General features: G+C 35.5%; 1 long non-coding RNA gene across 1 annotated transcript in view; it reads left to right on the top strand.

Moving 5' to 3' along the window:
• LOC139592365 (uncharacterized) overlaps window positions 1–18,428 on the top strand; it is a 98,926-nt gene extending 80,498 nt beyond the window's left edge. The window contains exons 6-7 of the long non-coding RNA XR_011679997.1: window positions 13,504–15,232; window positions 17,546–18,428. This is a non-coding gene — a long non-coding RNA (uncharacterized lncRNA). The remainder of the gene's footprint in view (window positions 1–13,503; window positions 15,233–17,545) is intronic.
• The last annotated feature ends 1,611 nt before the right edge of the window (window positions 18,429–20,039 follow it).

Raw genomic sequence — 20,039 nt, 5'->3', positions numbered from 1 at the left:
TTTTGAGTAATAAGTCTTTGATGGATATAAGTTTTGTTGTATAGAGTGGGTTCATATAAAGGTGAGTTCTTCTGCATCAAACTCTTTCAAACTGGAGAATTCATAATGTTAGTAGTAGCTGTATGCAGAGCTATCATGTGCAAATGTAGCCTGAGTATACTAAGATGATTAACTGTTTCTGAGGAGAAATTGTAAAAATCTTAATGCCTCTTATATTTGTCCATCTTTCAGTTTGTTAATTCTTTCAAGTGGCTATGGTTTTGAAAGTTTTTTGCGTTTTTTGAAGTCTACTCAGAAAGTTTCCTTGCCACCCTTTCCTTGTTCTGTGTTAAGTTATATTTTAATATCACATTGTTGGAGTCTGTGGATTGTTGAAGACCTAGTGACTTAATTTATTTTCTTCTGGCCTGCTTATAGACCCTGAGCTCTTGGAAAGTGGAGCTGACTTATGTCCTCATTACAACGACTTTCTCTAATCTTAGCAATACGAAAAGGAAGTAAGGTGAATTGTCACATGAATAGAGTTGTTACAGAGCACATGCTACAATAGGTGTTACAATGGTAAAAATCATACGCAGATTTTGGCCCCTCAGTAAAGAGAAATTCTCTGTACACAACAGAGAATTTGAACAGGAAAGAATACTCACAGGAGAGTTTTGGGAACATTCGAATCCTCAGAGGCCCTGCTTCAGATAGAGGAAGGTGTAGAGAGCTACAGATGAGCTACAAAGAAATAGCCAGTGGTCCTAGGGAGATTCTTGTCAGCTTGATTGAATAGCATACCTGTTTGTGTGGATTTAGAGCTTTTTCCTTACATAAACAGAGATTATGTGGAATTTGTATCATCACCCATATAAGTAAAGCCGAAGGGGTTTTTACCTAATTAAGACTAATGCTTGGGGGTTTTCAGTTATTTATATTTGGGATGGTGTTTGATTTCCTGAAGCCATCTCTTGGTAGGCAGGTAAACTAGATTATGTGCAGATGTCTCCTGCAGACTTAATTATGCTGCGATACAGAAATTCTTATATTTGTCATAAAGAATCTGAAAATTTGACTTTTTTCAAATTTCTAACTATCTTCTCCTAAATAGTTTCATTTATCTATGTTGACCTTCATGTTCATAAAAATTGTTTAGGAAAAAAAGACAAGGTGTTATTATTGTGTCTTTGATGCTTTTCAAGGTTTTTGATAACTAGAACAAACTGGATTCAAACAGTTTCACAGTACAAAAATAATATATCTGTTTCAAAATTAAACTTCACAAAAAAAAATATTGCTTAAAGATGTTTTCTTTACATTCCGAATTATATTTCATTGGTATATATATTCATTATTTTAGACAAAATTAGGGATATTGCAGACCATTAAATACTTTAAGTACTTACTTCTTTTACCATTCAATTTGAACAAATTTTTGTTACTGTCACACAGAAGTCAGAATTTAATTAAAAAAAAAAAAAACAGCCCAATTTCTAAGGTTCTGATTCTTTCTGGTGAAAAGGACTGGGCTCCTGTACTGAGGAGCATGGTTGTTATGACAGATTTGAGACAGCTGTAGCTTGTTTGCTTGTTTGGGGAAGTTGGTTTTTTTATATTTGTGTAAAGAAAAAATATGACAACTCAAGTAAAAACATTTGGTATTACAAGTGGTGTAGAGAAGCTTGATAGTTTTCCAGAGGGCAACCTAAGTAGGACTAGAATGGAAGGGTTTTTTTGTGCCCACTTGTGAGACAACTCTCTTGATTCCCTTTGCAATAATGCTTGACTATATTACCCTGTTTCCAGTAGACTACACTTGAATTAAAATGTTTTAAAGAGTGCCATTGTTGCAGGCAGAACTAATTTTATAATTGAAGTGGATTCTCCTGTAGAATTTCAAGGACAGGATGTGAAGATTTCAGTTACTTAATTGATACATAAACCCACTTTACATATACATATATGTATATTGTACAGATGTTTGATTTCCAGAATATTTTTCCACTTTCTTTTGTAAATCACTGCTTTGATTAAGAAAATAATCTACTCCCTGTTTCACAAGTGACTCATTTATTTGTTTCTCAAAGATATTATTTGCAGCTTTGGCTCCCAACAGTTTGTCACTTAACGAGTTTCAAAGGCTCAGTTTTCAAATTTCAGTTCCTTCAACAAAATTATCTACTGTGTTTCAAAAGATCATTAAACAGAGCTCATATTTTACTAAAATACTGTATTACTCTTGGGATCTAGTATATTAATGATTTTGTGTTTTCAGATGTATTGATCTTTTTCTACTAACTAATTACAATTAATAACTTTAGAAAAGAAAATTTTATTAAAAAGGGAAGAGATACTGGCCAACTAAAGACTGGAAATTAAATTCTCTCAGATGGTGTATCTGAGCTTTAAAATCAAACCATAATAAAATATTCTAATGTATTATTCTTGTACAGATAATTTTTTATCTTGCTTAGGATTTCACTTTCTCAGAGATCACACTCCATATTCTGCATTTCCACTAGCTCTATTACAGGCTTTAAACATGCTCAGACATAATCATAGAATTATTTACATCAAGGACTCTCATCTTTTAAATATAGACAAGGAAGTGTGCATCTGATTTGTGCTTTGAATTCTGAAACGTTTCATTACTGTTTATTGTACCTTCAGCATTGTAAAGAGGGAATAGTTTTGCCTTGAAGACACACAAAACAGACCTAGACTCTAATTGCAAGCTGTATTTATTTCTTTCTGGTGACTGTACCATAACAGATTTTTTGACTCAAACTGCTGAGGAAATACAATAGTATAAAGGGGAAGAAAAAAAAATAGTGCTGATTTATGAAACAGTTCTTTGTGACAGAACAGTTACATTTTGGTAACACAAGGGTATCATGGTGGTTTGTAACATAACATAACATCAACATCTGTTGGTTTGCAGAGAAAAACTTCCCTCCTGGTGTTTCCAGTACACCAACTTAGTATAATGTCAGTATGAGTAGGGTAGATCATAAACCATGAGAGTTAGTATAGAACTAGATAATCCTATTGAACAGAATCTGTATAATAAGCAACAGGTTGCAGAAATTGACCCATGTTATGCATTGCAAATCTATCCCAAAAAGAAATTGTCTCACTTCCTAGAAATGTTGTTAAACAATGCATACAAAACATTTTTTGACTTTGACACATTATTACAAAATTATTGAAAACCACTGTAATACTAAACATTGTGATTTGGTGCCTATTATTGCTCAAAAATGTTATTTTGTCCTAACTAGACTATGTTAGGCATACAATACCTGAGGCACAGAAAGTATCTTGATGCTTTGTTTGCACTCTACACAAAAATTTGCCCTGCTAAATAATCATCTGTTAATTGAATTACAAATTTAAATGGATAGAGGCCATATTACTCCACACAGATTCCTACAATATTCCTTTACTCAGATAGGACACCCATATGGCATAGGAGTCCTTTATGGCTCTATTCTGATGAGTTGAAGGCAGAAGGAATATACATACAGTAGATAAATCATTATAATTTGCATATTGCCCTGAAATCAAAGTTGCAATAATTTTATTTCTGGGACTCAAATTTCATTCAAATTTCAGATTATACTTGTTTAAAGATTAGCTTTTAAGACACTGCCCTTAAAAAGAACCAACACCTTTTAGTTTGAGAACTGAGTTTCTCTTGAAATGTTTCTAGTTACTGTGGCAATTGTACCTTTACTGTTGAAAGCTCACTGAATAGTTAATGTTGAAGTTGCAAAGTAACATTTCCTGAAATGTGTGTTTGCAATACTATGAACATCAATACACAAGAAGCATTTATAGGAATAATCTTTTTCTCCTAATTAGGTGAGATGCAATGTCTTGAAGAATTTTTTGGTAAAGTGCTTTGAGAGCTGAGATAGTTTTTAGTGTATAACAGGTCCACAGCAGTACAGTTGTTCTGTAAGGCTTTGCCTGTGTTTTTTTTCTCTGTCTTTCATTTTCTTACCTAAGGATAGGTTGTTGAATTTTATTTAGCCTAATACCTAATAATTGGAGATATTCTTTATTTTCACATGCAAAGCCTGTGGGTTTTCTGGAGAAATAACAAGCACGCTGTCAGATTCAGCTGAATGGTTGGTACAAGGTGAAGTTCATCCCAAATCCATTTTTACCCAATAGCTTACCAGGCTTTATAGCTCTGTATTCTCTGCCTCAATCCCAGAACAAAGATGTCACTCCCAAACATTGAACTAACCTCTTGCAAGAAATATGCAATGTTTCTATTGTTATAACTAGACTTATAGTGCACTAAAAATAGTTTTCTTGTAGTCTCATGAAATATTATGGATTATGTATAAGCAAGAGCAATAGCAAGCCACACTGAGATACCCACTGAATCAGACACTAGTTTCAGTTTCACTATTCAGTGAACAGAAAATAGGGATTATTAAATTAGGTAATTTCTTATATGAATCCTAAAATCATATTTTTAATAGGCAGAATTCATCAGGGGGTTTTCAGGCATGGAAAGGTCAAATGAAATAGGGTATGGTGCATAAATATATAAATGTTTCTTCCTCCAAGACATCTGGTCTACTGCTCCAAGGAAGTAGAGTAGGGCAACCCTTTAATTAGTGCCACTGCACATTCAGTTCATGCAACCACTCTCATTGTACTGCATGGGGAAAAAATCCTCATTATTCTGCTTTGATTCAGAAGAAATTTGGAATGCATAGGTTTTAGAAGTTTGTGATTCCACACCTGACCTAGTAAGTTTGGTTGTTGTGTTTAATTACTTTTGAAATACACTTTGAATTTCTTCCAGTTTAATGAAAATTAAGTTTTCCTTTGGTGTTTGCTGCAGAGTTCAAATATCCCCAAAGTGACTAACACATTTTTATCCTAATAATAATATCAGCTAACCTATTTACTTATTCTGCTTGAAAAATGAGAAAGTGCTTTCTATTAAAAAATTTAGCTATCCTTTCAAATTATTCCATAGCCACAAAATTAATCAATCTCTATTTTAAAAGCTATTAGTCACATGAGCAAAGTGACAGACTTGCTGTTTTCCTTAAAACTCTTCAAATTTCATTAAAGTTTCCACTACATGAAAACATTACAGAAGATTGCCATTTGCCTAGATATTTCTGTTTTAAAAAGGAAATGTTTAATATCAGCAAATATGCTGAAGGTTCTCCAAGGAAATATGCATGTATAAAGCTGAGTAGTTTAGCCTATGAAGCATATCAAAGCATTTTATGAACCTTTGAAAAGAAAGGCATATCTTTGAGATGAAAGAAAGAAGTGGAGGAATGTTTATATGTACATATGCTAGTCTTAAAAAAGCAGAATGACATCCAAAGAACATGCAAAGGTAACAACTCTTTCTCCACATACTTAAAACCTTTGTTGCTGAGTTGTAACATGAAAAAAGCTAGAAGTGAAAAAAAAAAAAAATGAAAAAACTGAAAGCAGTTTTAGCCCTTACTCTTTTTTTTTGATCTTCTTGTCTTTACTACCCCCCCTTCCTTTTTCTCTTTCTTCACCCTACCAACTTCAATCTGCTTTAAATTTAGGTTGGAATACCTAGTTAATATTTAGAATTAAGTACCAATTTAGCTATAATGCGTTCTGTAAAACTGTACAAACTAACAGCCACCTTAATGTGTCACATTTTATTTTGAGAAATACTGAATTTAGTACTCAGTTAACAGCTTTAGATTGCAGCAGTGGGCACCATCAGTAGCATGAAATATAAGAAGTCCAAATGATGGATTGTGCGCCTGGGACAGAGAAACCCTGGGAATGAGTAAAATGGGCAGAGGAGTGGCTGACAGGCAGCCCTGCAGAGAGAGATTACAGGGTGCTGCTCTCAGTGTGGAGGGAACCCTGAGGGCACAACCCCACTCTGAGGTGCCCTGAGCTCAGCATGAGCAGACAACCAACAGAGGTGACTGTCCCCCTGCATTCAGCCTTGGGGGGCTCACCCTGGGTGCTCTGTGCAGGTCTGGGCCCCACACGTCAAGAAGGATTTGAACATCCTTGGACATGTCCAGAGAAGGTGACAAAATTGGTGACAGGGATGGCTGGCATGTCCTGGGGGGAGGAATTAAGGACTCTGTGTCCATCTAGCTTGGAGAGAAGGAGTCTGAGGGGTCACCTCACCGCTCTCTGCAGCTTCATGAGGAGGAAAAGTGGCAAGGGAAGTGCTGAGCACTTCCAGGTATCCACTGGTAGGATGTGTGGGAATGGTCCAAATCTGGGTTGGGGGAGGTTTAGACTGGCCATTAAAAAGCATTTCTTTACTGAGAGGGTGGTCAAATTCTAGAATATGTTTCCTTAAGAGGTGGTTCATGAGTTTGTCAGTATTTTGGAGGTGTTTGGACAAAGACCTTAATAATTTTTATCAATTTTTGGTTAGCCCTGAAGTGCTTAGGCAGTCAGACTGCATGATTTTTGGAGGTCCCTTCCAAATGAAATATTATTTTTAATTGTATTCCATTCTGTTGTACTGTGTTCTGCTAAAGTTGGACTGTTCTGTTCCCCCCTTGTTTGGTAATGGTTCTGCCCCGATCCTCCCTCCCCTCCCTGTTAGTGTCTGTCACCCTAACCCCACCTCAGTTGTCATTGTATCCCTTAAAACTCCTCCCCGGTTTCCCTAGAAACCAATGTATCCTTTCCTCAACCCCTCCCCGGTGCCCTGCCAGTCACTCCCCATTCCCACCTTTGTTGCTAGAAGTTTCCAGCTGGAGAGTTGGATGATTGGTCCAGGGGCTGGGGCCCCTCCTCAGAATTGTCCCCACTGGTGTTTTCCCCATGTCACTGCTTTGGATCCCACTGCCCACCGTGTCTTTATTGGACCAAGGTCTGGCACCTCCCTTACATCCTTCACCTTTTAAAAACTGCTGTAGGCCCGTCCTCCCTTTCTTTTGCTGATTCCCCTGGGGTTCGTTAAAGCCTGGGTTAACCACAGTTGGAGTCCGCCCTCTCATTCCGCTGGTTGCAGCTTCGATACGGCCTTGTCCTGCACAAGGCAACGCCTACAGCTGTAACGCTGGGCGATGGCCTTGGGCGCTGTCCTGGAGCCGAGCTATCGGGACAAGTGCCCCCTGTGCTGCTAGCGGTGTGGCCAGCTAGCCGGACGTGTGTCCCGCAGCCGCACTGCTGCACTGTTTTAACTACCCCTTTGAAAAGCTGCACACTAATCGATGCCAATAGGATTTAAAGTGTTAGATAGCAGGGCTGTAGACTCATAAATGCTGTCTAGTAAAACACTTGAGAGATTACAGATGGGATGTTCATAAAGCATGAAGTCAAATGTGTCCACATAAAAATTCCAAGAGAAATAATTCCAATGTAAAAATAAAATTTAACCAGAAAATATTCAAATACTTTATCACTGTCATTTAGTGAAGCATTGAAGTGTTGTGTGAAATGAAAATATATTAAATTTCATCTCACATGATCTTGACAGATCGATCAAGTCCATTTAACATCAGGGCTTTCTGTCTGCCAGGTATTACATGGTAGGTAACCAAAACAAAACTCTTCATTAATTTGTATCTCATGTTGATAAGCTCTCTTTTACAACAGTTGCAGAGGGTGTGGTGAGCAATGCAAAGCTTGATATTTGTCTGTACTTGGTCTTTAGGTCACAGATGTTACAGTTTTCTGATTTAATGCAGGCAGATACCACATAAAAGCTGCTTTTTCATTTACTGACTTGCTAGTTTTTTCCCAGCTCATGCCCAAAGCTTTTATGTAAGTATTTTGAAAGTGTCCAATGCAAATTCCTATAGACCTGTCTCGTGGACTAGCTCTCAACAGGATAAGAAAGCTGGAGGATTGCAAGTATGTTATCTCTCATCCCTTCTATCAGCAGCTTTCATCATTCAAAGGCACTTTCTTCTGGAAAAAAAGTAAATGTTCACCCTGTTAAGCAACTGAAGATGTGTAAAGCCATTCCACATTTGGTAGAAACCAGTTTCTGAATTTGACTTAGTTTTTGTATATGTTACTGCTGTCACCCATAGGTTCAAAAGTGACTGACCTTCAAAAAAGTCATGATCAGGTCTCATGAATCTAAAGCAGCTGATTCACTTCTTTCAGATTTATTTCTCCATTTACTGGGACAATGAACACAAATACCTCTTGTTATATCAAGAAATGTTTGATCTTCGGGAAAGAGTCTTCCCCCTTTGTAAAACTTGGATTATAATTAAAAGCTAAAACCTGTTAACAATATTGTTTGCTTAGATCATAGATGGGTTTTTATGCTAACAGTGTGAAATAGCTTTACTTGATAATTGCTGGATGAGTTAAACATTTTCAACTTGTCATGTAACACACCACATATGCTCATGCTGAAACCTTCAGAAAAATATGCTTGGTTGTGAAAAGAAAATTCAGCTTTCCACAATAGTTGCTTAGGGTCTGTAAGCTTTCTTGATACTAGATAGATGTAAACTCATTTCTTTCTAGGTTTTTTGCATAAAAACTGCCTCATTATCTCTTCTCATTTAATAGGCTTCCAAAAACATGGAGTGTTAAACTAATCTATCTCCCAATTCGCTAAATGAAAAATAGAGTTTTATGTTTAGGATTGTCAGGGACAATCAAGATTTCCGCAGCTGGGGGGCAGAATGATGTTTTTGTAGACCTTTTGAAATAGATTCAAGAATAAAAGTTTATTCTTTCTCTTTAAGCACTTACAGCAAAAGTGTCGCTACAACCTCTGAGTTGATCTCAGTATTTATTTCTATCTGTTGTTAGGTGTTTTTTGCTTTATTAAACCATAGGAATGTTTTTAATTAGGAATTTAGCTAACTTTATGTTCCCATTTTCCTCAGCAGGGAATATCCAAATCTTTTGATGTCCTATATTTTATAGATGTCTTTTATCCCATACAGCTCTTCTCTGGACTCTTCTCAGTTTTTCTACATTTTTAAGAAACATGGTGGCAGAAATAGTAATATATCTGAACTGGCTGCCACATAACTAGTGCCAAGTAGGCTGGTGGTTCTGCTGGTACTTCTTGTTTCTTTCCATTTTGGGCAAGTAATTTTGGTGAAATGTGGTAGAGATGTTACTCTCGAATTTGTTTCCCCTTCCTCCACCCCTGTGTTACTGTATTTTAACCAAATTACTTAGTGTTTTGCTTTCTTTTCCTCAGGTTGTATTTTTGTTTGTTGATATTTATGTTTGGTTGACTTTTATCTGGGGCTATTTTTTTAGTGCTTTTTTTTTTCTTTGACTTTCAATTTTGGTGTGACAGAGGATCAGAAGAGTCATCACTAATATTAAAAAAAAGAAACTATAAAATTTTAATCTGGTTTTCAAAGGGCGGACACCCCTTCTTTCTCAGTTTAGTAAAAATATTTGAAAGTTATTAGTAGCTCACTGACAAATGATAACTATCCTAATTAGAACAGAATATAACTTTCAAATATTTTTTGTCTACTCTGTGACAACTTGACAGCTTGACATCTTGACAACTGCTCTGTGAGCAATTTCTTCCCCACTCCTCTCAGTTTGAATATATTGGTTGCTTATAACTCTTTTTTCACAGTTTCTGAAACTGGTAAAATTTTGAAAAATAGTTCCTGGTGAGGTAGAGCTTGCCCTATCTAATTTCTCCTGCACTCTACTGTGAATTTTGTTGAGCTTGGTTACACTTGCCCCTTGTATTCTTTCCTTAGTTGTTTTCCTAAACTTCTCTGATTTTGTAATCCTTTTCAAATGCAATAACCTGTTGAGAGGAAGGTTTACATACAAAATTAAAGGTGTTGGTTTTTTCCTGTGTCATTTATGAACTGCTTTTTAGATTAGTAAAGTTCTGTTTGACTACATTTTATCAGCACACAAAATAAGCGATCATTTCAAGCTATGGCTTTTAAAATCTTTCCCAGTAATGTTCCTCCTGCTTTTTTTCACATCTGCCCTTTTTCTGTCCTCAACTATGTTCCAAAGAGACTTTCAAAATGTTTTAAGTGAAAACTTTGATTCTTTAATAAATCACCATAGATACACTACAGAAGCAGAAACTTTCATTTAAAACTGGTATTTTTTTTATCTCTCAGCTATACACATCTACCTAGAAACTTCTGGGACTCTTACTGTATTTTCAGTTTTATAGCAGTGATGTCTTTGTCTGGTTAACGATAACACAAATACATCTGGCTTTAATTTTGTGATGCGAAAAATCATCAAATTCAGATAACTATGTTTAGAACACCCTCTCTTCTGTGTTTGGCCACTGAAGGAAATAACCAGCCTTTCAGGGCACAACAAAAGTATAAAAGGATTAAAATTATGCTCAAAAATTCTAATGCTGTGAACCCAGGTAAAATATTTCATTAATTTCTAATGTTTGAGCATAATATTAGTTCTCTTCTTTTTTCTTTTTTTTTTATTATTACATAATTTCTTTTATTGTGGGGTTTTTTCTTTGATTCTTTTTTTTAATTCATTATCTGGATCTAACTCTATAGATTAAAAAATTGGATTTTTTTTTCATGGACAGAATGTATAATCAATTTATGAAGACTGGTAAAAATTTTTAGAAAAATACACATTTTCTTCATAAATACAGCCATCAAAATTTTTTTTTAAGGTTTGTCATTGACAAGGTAACACTGATGTATTTCATATCAACTATCTTTACTGTTCAGATTACTATAATTTCAAGTGGGGTTGAAAAGATCTTCACAAGGAAGGCAACCTAACCAATTCTTTACTTTTTGGCTAGAATACCCTAGCTGTGAGAGCTATAGTTATATATAAGAAGAGAGAATGGTAATATGTGGTTTTTAGAAGACAGATTTCATGCTTTTATCTTATCAAGTACTTTGGATTAGATCCCATTTGGGACTTTGGGGACACAAGTGAAGGATTGCCAAATTTATCTTCAGAAGGTATTTGACTCCAGGGTAAAACCCAGGATTCAGTGAAAAGCCTAGGATTTTTTAATGTGTAACTCTAAAAAGGATTAGACACTTCAGAATAAAAGCCAAACTATATTTAAAAAAAAAGAAAGAAAAAGAAAAGAAAATATGTTTGCACATAGAGTGACTTGAAAGTTCATTTCAATTGGTTAACATGGACATGCTTGAATTTATTCTCTAGATCTTTGGTTGCAATCACTCCTAAATTTCAGAAACAATCTCACAGTGCTGTTTAGGTAAAATGGGCCAGCGACAGGAAGGCCCAGACTCTTTCTGATGTCTTCTCAAACTTACACCAAACATACAAGCAGCCATTGGAATCCATGTGGGAGTAACAGTTTGTTTTATTTAGTGTAACATGGAACAAATTCATTGGCAAGATCATAAAATCATTTGACTAAGGAATTCTTGGTTATTTATTCTTGGTTATCCTATAGATCAGTCTTTCCCTGATTTTTTAGATCTTATGCATACCTTTCATTAAAAAAATGTGTCTTCCAGGTGAGCACTCTGAGATATTGGATGATTCTCCTTACTCTTCCCACCGAGAGGGCCAGGTGAATGAATATATATTGAGTAAAGTGTGATGCTTTGAGGAGAAAATTGAGACCTATGCTGTGAATTGTTGGTGTGTCAACTGTGGTAAATTGGATGATGAGAAAATCAATAGCTGTTATTGCTGACATTAAAAATAAACTGAAGGAGATGTGATTTCTGAACAGAAAGAGATTAAAGATTGTCATAGCCACAGAGAAAAACCCTGTTCATAAAGAAAACTGAGTGATTTAGTTGCAAACATGTAGGTTGAAAGAACTGCCTAATTCTCATGATTTGTGAACTGAATAGGCTACCAGATATCAGAATTTTCTGACTGTAAAATATATATCCAAAATACCCATTTGAGACTCATGAAAGTACAGTATAAACCACAAGAAACATGGAGCAGAGCTATTAAAAAAAATCACTCACTTGAAAGTGGCGAGCATTAAATGGGGCTCCTGAATACTGCTTTGTGTGAAACATTGCTGCATTGTGTGATGCATTTTTGGATCCAAAGAAATACCACCTACCTGCCAAAGTGAAGTAGCATCATGAAAAAACAACACAGAAATGTACCCCCTGCATAACAAGCAAAATAATGTGAAGAACTAGGGCTGCTCCAGGGCAAATCTCTCTGTCTGGTCTCAATGGGATAGAGTGGAAAGAATGCATTCATGTTTTATGCAACATCTGTAAGAAAGGAAAAGGTTTTCCTACCAGAAGAATGCCATCAAACAAACTCTGAATTCTTTGTTTTATATTTGGAAAAGTTCTGTAGAATCAACATCAGAATTCTAGGGGCCAGAACAGGCAGGCATTAAGATCTTGTGAGATTAAAACCAGAGAAAATTCACTTTACAATTTATATAAAATGAGTCACTTTTGCTGAAAGAAATTTCACTTTTATTTGATTTTGTGTATTATGTAAAGGGCTTTAAGTAGCTCCACAAGTTCAACAGCCTCTGCAGATTACTGTTATTAAATTAGATTCCATTATTTATAATGGTAATTGTGTGTTGCAATTGTATGTATCTACAGTGTAAAGCATTTTCCGCTCCTGGAAAACAATGTACTTCTTGTCCAGAAAGCTTCTTAAGTAAAAAAATAAAGAGGCAGAACAGTGTGAAACAAACAGGGGAGGAAAAAAGAGCAAGTGTAAGAAATATGGTGATAATTGCTCCCCCCAGACCCTTGAAGTGCTTTGTCATGCAGTATTTTATCTGAAAAGAAAAATTAAAAAAAAAGAAAAGGGGAGGGGGGAGGGGGGGAGTGGGCAGGAGTAAATGAAAAAGAAAAGTCAAAGCCTCTTCTCTTTTCACAACTTAGCCAGATTCACTGATACTGCATCAAGCTAAAGAATCATTGTTGGCAGAAATTGTATTCTTGTGGCTGGTAAATATTTTCAAGAACATTATTCTAATAATTTATTTTAAAATAATTTTATTCCCATTCAGTTAAAATGGGAATGAGATCAGGATATTTCATCTTCTGTTAAGAAAGAAATATGTTTGTTTTGCATATCGTGATAAAGGGCTGAATGTATTGTCATGATATTTGATGGATTAAGAAATCTGGGGAAGAATTTCTGGATTATTTTGGTGGCTGATATAAGACAAATGTGGAACAATAAGTTGAAATTATTTTTTTTGTTTGTGTGTGTGTGTACTGCAATACAGAGAAGATTTTATATCTAATGCATGTCTTTTAAATGTGATATGTGTAAAAGCCTTGGTAAAGTGATTCACCTCATCAGTGGACACTGCATGGCTTCCCGCTAGGTGTTACAGAGGGGAATAAAATACTTTGCTTCTGTTAGACTGAGCTGTCACATCAGTTCTCTTTGCTGCCTTATCATCAAAAAAGAGCTGTAAAATTTTCTGGTTCTTGAGGTGAACTTTCTGCCCCATCAGCCCAAAGAGGGAAATCTGATCCACTGAGATTTAAATGTTTGGTAATATGATTATAATTTTTCTATGAGGTAATCAAATTAATTTTAAACAAATGCAACAGTTTCAATTTTCATCTTTTTTCTCAGGTGTCCCTGTTTGGAAGCACATGAAGTTTTAGAAGTGCTGGCTACGTTATTTCTCTTCTGACATTTCTTGGCTATAAAGGCATTAATGATTAAATCCCAACAGAGTTCACAGCTGTATATGTATATATATTTTTTAGATGGTGAATTTTCCTTAGATCAGCTTTTTCTGTAATGTTTATGTTGCTTTTGTAAGGTTTTTTTGCTAGTTTTGTTTTTAGTTTGTTTGCTTGGTTTTACACAGTCTTTTATGCATGAATGGGAGAGCAGAAAGGCCTTTAAATAAACAACTGCAGAATAATTTGTAGCCCAAAGTCTGGGCGAAAAGCAGAAAACAAAATCTTGGGTCTGACTTCCTAGTTTGAAAAAGGACTTTCTTTGCTCAGTATCCTGTGTTTCTCCATTTTAATCAAGTTTCTTTGCAAAAAATAATTATACAGTTGTTGATCCAAAACATAATAAATCCAAATTTGCAGCATGACACTTAACAAGAAATGTGATCTGTGAAAAATATGAGATTTTTTTGCTCCAGATGAAGTTTTCAGTTTAAAATGGATGCATGAAATTCCATCAAATTTAATTTTCAAAGTAGATTAAACAGTAGTTGCAAGTCTCATAATATTTCTCCCCTCCAGCAGTGCTGGATCTACAGGTACCTTTACTCCCTTAGCCATGGAATGCAACTGGAGGCGTGTAAAACACAGTAAAAGCAACCACAGGACTGCTCAAGAGCTAGGGTTGTTCAGTTCTTCTTGAGTACAACTACATATTGATGCAATAAGAAATTTAAAACTACTTTTGGATTTGTTTTTAATGCAGTTTTAGTTGCCTGTGAATACAGTTTCTTAGTCTCTGTGGATAATGCTTTTGTTTTCATTGATGTTGCAACTTTAGTAAACTCAATACTATTTCCTTGGGAGAATGTGAAGGACCAGATGAGATTATTTTTTCTGTAGACAAACCATGATAAAGAACTTTGTGTACCTATTATTTGTTGACCTCTCCATTATTGTTGCATTTAGCAATTAGTATGTTGGTGGCTAAATAGAAATACAAGTTTTTACTACAATTCTCTTCTGACTGCTTCAGACCTAAAGGGCTTCAGTGTGCACACTTAGCTGATCTGCAAAATTACTTTGGGAAAAAATACCAGTTTCTTCAAGTTAAATGCGATGAAATTGGGCAAATGGTTCCCTTTAAACTGTGTATAGTGATCAGATATCGTCTATAGAATCAAATATTTGATTTAATTTATTTTTACTTTAGTCCCTACTTAGACTTGGATCTGCCTTTTTGCTAAGTTCCCTTGCTTTACCATGTGTGCACAGGAAGCACATATTATATGCACATATGAAAGAAGGCCAGATAAAAATACACATCTTAACCTAAAGGGTGGGAAGTGAAATGTGCTAGAATGGAAAGGATCCTGCAGCTGTTTGAATTGCTGAATGTAATTTTGTGACGTTTCACAATCTCACGAGTGCATGTCACGTTTCAGCAGGGGACGCCGGATCAGCGCTGCCAGTGGAGCAGGGAGTATGGCAGGGCAGCTCAGCACGCCGTGCTGCAGGGCTGGTCATCGGCTTTTGTGTGGAAATCCAGGGCATCAAGGGAGAGCTGCTCCACAGTCCTGTGAGAAATTGCAGGGAATGAACTCCAAGGGTTGAGAGCTGGTGCTGTCTGCGCTGCCCACTTTGAAAGATGTGTGTGCATGAAGGGCAGAACAACCAAGGTAAAACTAAACTGTGGCTGTACAGAACTGCTGTAAGGCTGAAAAAGGAGAGGGGAAGAATTTATACTGATCTTTGGGAAAACACATGCAGAACGAGTCTCCTTAGAGAGCAATACCATTTTTATTAGCAGCTGGCAAGGAGTGAGCAGTGTGAGTAACCTAATGTGCTCCTCCGCAGTGTTGGAAAGGAAAGAAAAGAAAAGCGAGTATAGACTACATTATTTGACCACAGCCAGAAGCTCTCAGAGGAGAGATCAAGGCCTGGTTAATCCAGCCAAAGGAAGACAGAGTTTAAGTGTTTTATTTCTCCACTGGGGATTCACAACCTAGAACCCTGTCATAATTATGAGCACTTGTTGCAAAATAAAGCATTTTTCTTGCTGAAAAATTCTGTGTTTTAGCTGGAGGAGGATCTTTTTCCTTAGAAATTAAAAACATAAGAAACATGGACTGAACTCAGAATACAAAATGAAGAAGTATCCAAAAAAATTAATTTGAAATTGAATTATATTACAAATTCAGGGAGCTATCACAGTCCCTCACAGATAAGACTGTGACTGGAATAAAAAATCAGATTCAAATTAGAGAAAAAAAAAATAACTAGAACAATTCGAATGCAGCTTGAGACCTGCAAGCATTCTGCTTTCTAGAAAAATTGAGTATAGCTGAGCAAAAAGTGATTTGAAGATGTTAAGGGAAACTGTATATCATGTTATCATGTAAACTTGGATAACCTATAATCAGCATCCTAGGCATTTAAACAACATCATTATGTCAGTTCAGCTGCAGCTTTGTGAAGGTCAAGAATAAACACTAGAAAAATAATTTACTACTTCACAACACCATCACTGCTTATAATTTTAATAGCATTTCTGAGACTGCAAAGATATCAATGTTACTTTATATGTTATGTGTTTGATAATTTGATTTTACATTTTTTCTAAACTGAGTGCTACCCAGGTGTTAATGCTGATAATTCTGAAAGTTTGTTGTTTGATGTTTGTGTTTTGATGTTGTGGGGATTTTTCTAGTGCTCTAGTTAGTGGTATGTGGGTTGTGAGAATATCAGAGAAATTTTTCTTAAACATGTGGAAGGCCATAATTCACTAAATAGAGGTATTTACGGTTCTACTAGATGAACAAGAAAGATAAAATTTAAAATGTGCTTAAGGGGAAAAAAAGCTATATTTCCCTTCTCTTTCACCTGTATCCTCCTCATCATTGCCTCATGCAGTTGAAAATATTTCTGCAGCAGCTGACAATTCTAGGTTATGTGTGAATTAGTTCATAGGACTCTTACATTATTTTTTAAATATGTGTTTTAAATTTAGCAGAAAACTATTTAAAATTTAGGAATTTGTAATTCTGACAGCATAATTTATGTTACCCTAGAGAAAAGGATCTGGTCAATGCTTGTGACTCATTTTAACAAAGGATTCTTAGATGGTCACTTAAACAAGAATTTCAGGTCAGTACTTTTTTGCTAGGCAGAGATAATGCAATCAGGCATCCAGAAATTGAACCTGGGGGCTTGATGTGCAAAACAGGAACACTTAGTGATAAACTTTTGTTGAATGCACTCTGAGCATATATCTGTGAGCTTTATACCCTGCTGAATTAGAGTTACTCTTTATTTATTTATCTTAAACTGAAATATGCCTTTATCAATGTAATTTAAGGTATACTTGAGGGTTTCCCTGAAGACTGTTTTTAACTTTTGATTTCTATTTTAATTCCTTTCCATTTATTGTTTGTTGGCAAAGTACCTCTGCCTGAGGAATGAAAAGGACTAGCAATCAAACAGCAGATCCTTCCTTCCTTTAGTTTATATTAATTTATATATATTCAATTTTGAGTGCATGTAATGAATTTATATAGTTACATATATGAATCAGTTAGTAGCTGATCTCAAAAGCAAAATGAGTTCTAAAGGAGCTTAAAACACCTGAACTTCCATTGCAGCTATATTAATAAATGTTTCCAAGCATATCTGGTCTAGAGCAGGGAGAAAACAAACAAATGCCAAAAAGAAAAAACCTCAGGACACTTATCTCTAGAGAACAGATCATGCTTTTCTATATAAAACTGCTTCTTCAAGGGAAAACAAAATAAACACAAGTCTTGCAGAAACTGCATGGGGCCACCCACCAAAGCAAGAAGAATGGGAGCCCATGAAGCCTTCTCAGACTTTCCTGCCTGTGTTCCAGGAAAGAAAAATAAGCAGTGGTGGAAAGGGAGTGGAATAAATTAGTTTCAAGATAAGTGAATCCTCCTTCTAAAAGTGTTTTTAAACTTATAATTCTGTTTCATTAGTCCAGAAAACAAGAAAGATTGAGATGAGAATTGAAAGAAGAAGTGAAACACTGAAAAGAGAAGCATTGAAAAGAGCAGAGAGAGCAATGACAATTTGTTGAAGTTGAACTGCAGAAGACAAGAGCTATTCATCAGAGTGAAGATGAGACAAAAATAGACCAGAAGTCTAAATGCAGCCCTGGGAATGACAATAATTTAAGAGAAATGAGGCAATAGAGAGAAATTCGAAAGGAGGTTGCTGTACATCCATAGAAAGACTAAATATCTGATGCCAGCAATATTCAAGAGGTGATACCTCAGACGCATAAGGATGGAAGTTCAGGCAAAGGATTGGGACTCTGCACAGGATGTTTCAGCTGCAATTCTAGAAATCTGGAAGGTTCAAAAAAAGAGGAGAAAGATACCAAGAATGAAAAGCAAGTTGCAATACAGAAATCATACTAAACCAGTAGGCCGGAAAAATCAACTATGATAGAGAGAGAAGCATTCAAATATTGTTTTTTCATTCCAGTGCTGAAGCAACTAAAAAGTTGTTTAAATTAATCTGATAATCTTCTTTATCAGAACAATTTAAGCTCTTTTCTTTTATCATTCTTGCTGCCTTCTGGGTTTTTTTATGGAAAACCTTGTAGATGACATTTTTTTTTTTTGCCAGAAGGTGATAATCAAGGACAGTATAAGCATACTGTAGATAAAAAAGCAGCCAAATTAAAGCTTATCAAAGTTATATATAACTTCACACAATTAATTTTCAGTGTAAAACATCTGCAATGTACTGTGAGCTAAATTATGAATATTCAATTCCATCTTGCTTTAACTTTATTAATAGTATCAATATTTACTATGCCATATGCAAAGATGATTATAATAAAAGCATTGCATTAATATACATGAGTTCATGAGTTGTCTTCATTTGCATGGATCATAAATGCTTTCTAAAACTTAATATTGGGAACATGTAGGTCAAATTCTGTTTCAGTTATTCAATTCAATTTTTTATCTGTTGGACTTGCTTGAGTTTCAAGTTATGACAGAGAACATCGCTTGTCGTGATCCACATGGGAATCACTTTGTTCACAAATGAAGCACAACCAGCTCTAGAGTGAACATCTGCTTGTTTTAACAGCACACTGCAGCATTACACAGTCAAAGAATCAAACTGTAAACTAACTGTGGAACCAGCTATTGGATGACCAGGGTGTTTCCAACGCACAAAGTTTACACATCACATGATATAGGTCTCCCAGTTGCCTTCTTGGTAACTGCTTGCCATCAAAATTATACCCAGTGGTGTTTAAAACAGTATGGTTCTCCTGGTGTAAGTAGAACTAAAGCATCATGACACCTACCCCCAGACTGAATTTTAGGTAACCACTGTGACTCAAATTTCAGAATTTTCAAAATCATAATTCTAATGGGAGAAAAACCTGTTTATAAATAATGTTCCAGGAATAAATAGCAAATAGGAGAAACACAAGTGAAAGAAAATGTTCACTACATTCAACTTGCCCCTGTTTTAAAAGTCATGATTCAGTTCAAAAAGGTATTCAATGTTGACTCCAAATTAGGGAAAAAACCCAAATATAAAAATCTGCAAAATATTAAAGGCAGTGTTTGCTGGTGATTACTGCTTGTGGGTATTACAGACACTGAAAATAATGCAAACCCCATCACAGTCTACATTTACCTCCATGCCAGCTTCCTTTATGAGGTAATTTCTTCAGACAGTCATATTGGGCAAGCTTTGCTCTGACCAGTAAATGTAAAGGAAGAACATAATTGTCTCTTCTGAAATTTAAGTTGCTATTTTCAAAGCTGAAAAGTGTGTAACAGCCTTCTCACACACTACACAGAGTTTCTGGATTTTCTTACACCCAGAATCACATTTTACTAATATTTTCCCTGTCATTCTGTGGCTGCCTTTCTCTACTTCTGGGCTTAACATAAAATTTTAAGAAAATTATATGGTCTTACTTTTAAAAAGCAGCACAAATTAAATTTCTCCACATCTTAAAACCTTCTCTCTTCTTTTATGGCTTTCAGCTGTTTAACCACTCTGAGCTACATGGAAAAAGACTTGATTATGGGCCCTGAGGGAAAGATAAAGCCTTTCTGCAATCTTTTATATAAATGGTGTAATATTATTTTGATTATAAGATTATTTATTTTCTAATACGTAATGAAAGATAAAGCTGCATCAAGGTAGTTGCTTTTCAACACTAAATGTTCAGTTTCAGACTGTGGGTTTTTGTTTGGTCAGTTTGTATTTGTGTTTGGGCTTGGTTTTTAGCAAGATAAGGTTTTAAATACAATGAGGAGGACTGTCACAACAACATTCAGGGAAAAAAAAAGATTTAAATGTGACTGTGAAATTCTTAACATGATAATGGGTAAAAAGTGAACAAATGAATGCATGCATTTACAGAAGAGCCCAGCAGCAAGAACTCTCCAGTAATAAATTTGGACCTGCTCCAGCACCACATTCAGAGTCTTT

This window comes from Agelaius tricolor, unplaced genomic scaffold (assembly GCF_023055355.1).
Source record: "Agelaius tricolor isolate 1412-34295 unplaced genomic scaffold, bAgeTri1.0.p SCAF_8, whole genome shotgun sequence".
In the NCBI taxonomy this organism is placed as follows: Eukaryota; Metazoa; Chordata; class Aves; order Passeriformes; family Icteridae; genus Agelaius; species Agelaius tricolor.
Note: the sequence above shows the minus strand (reverse complement) of the source record. Positions and strands in the feature narration are given on the sequence as shown.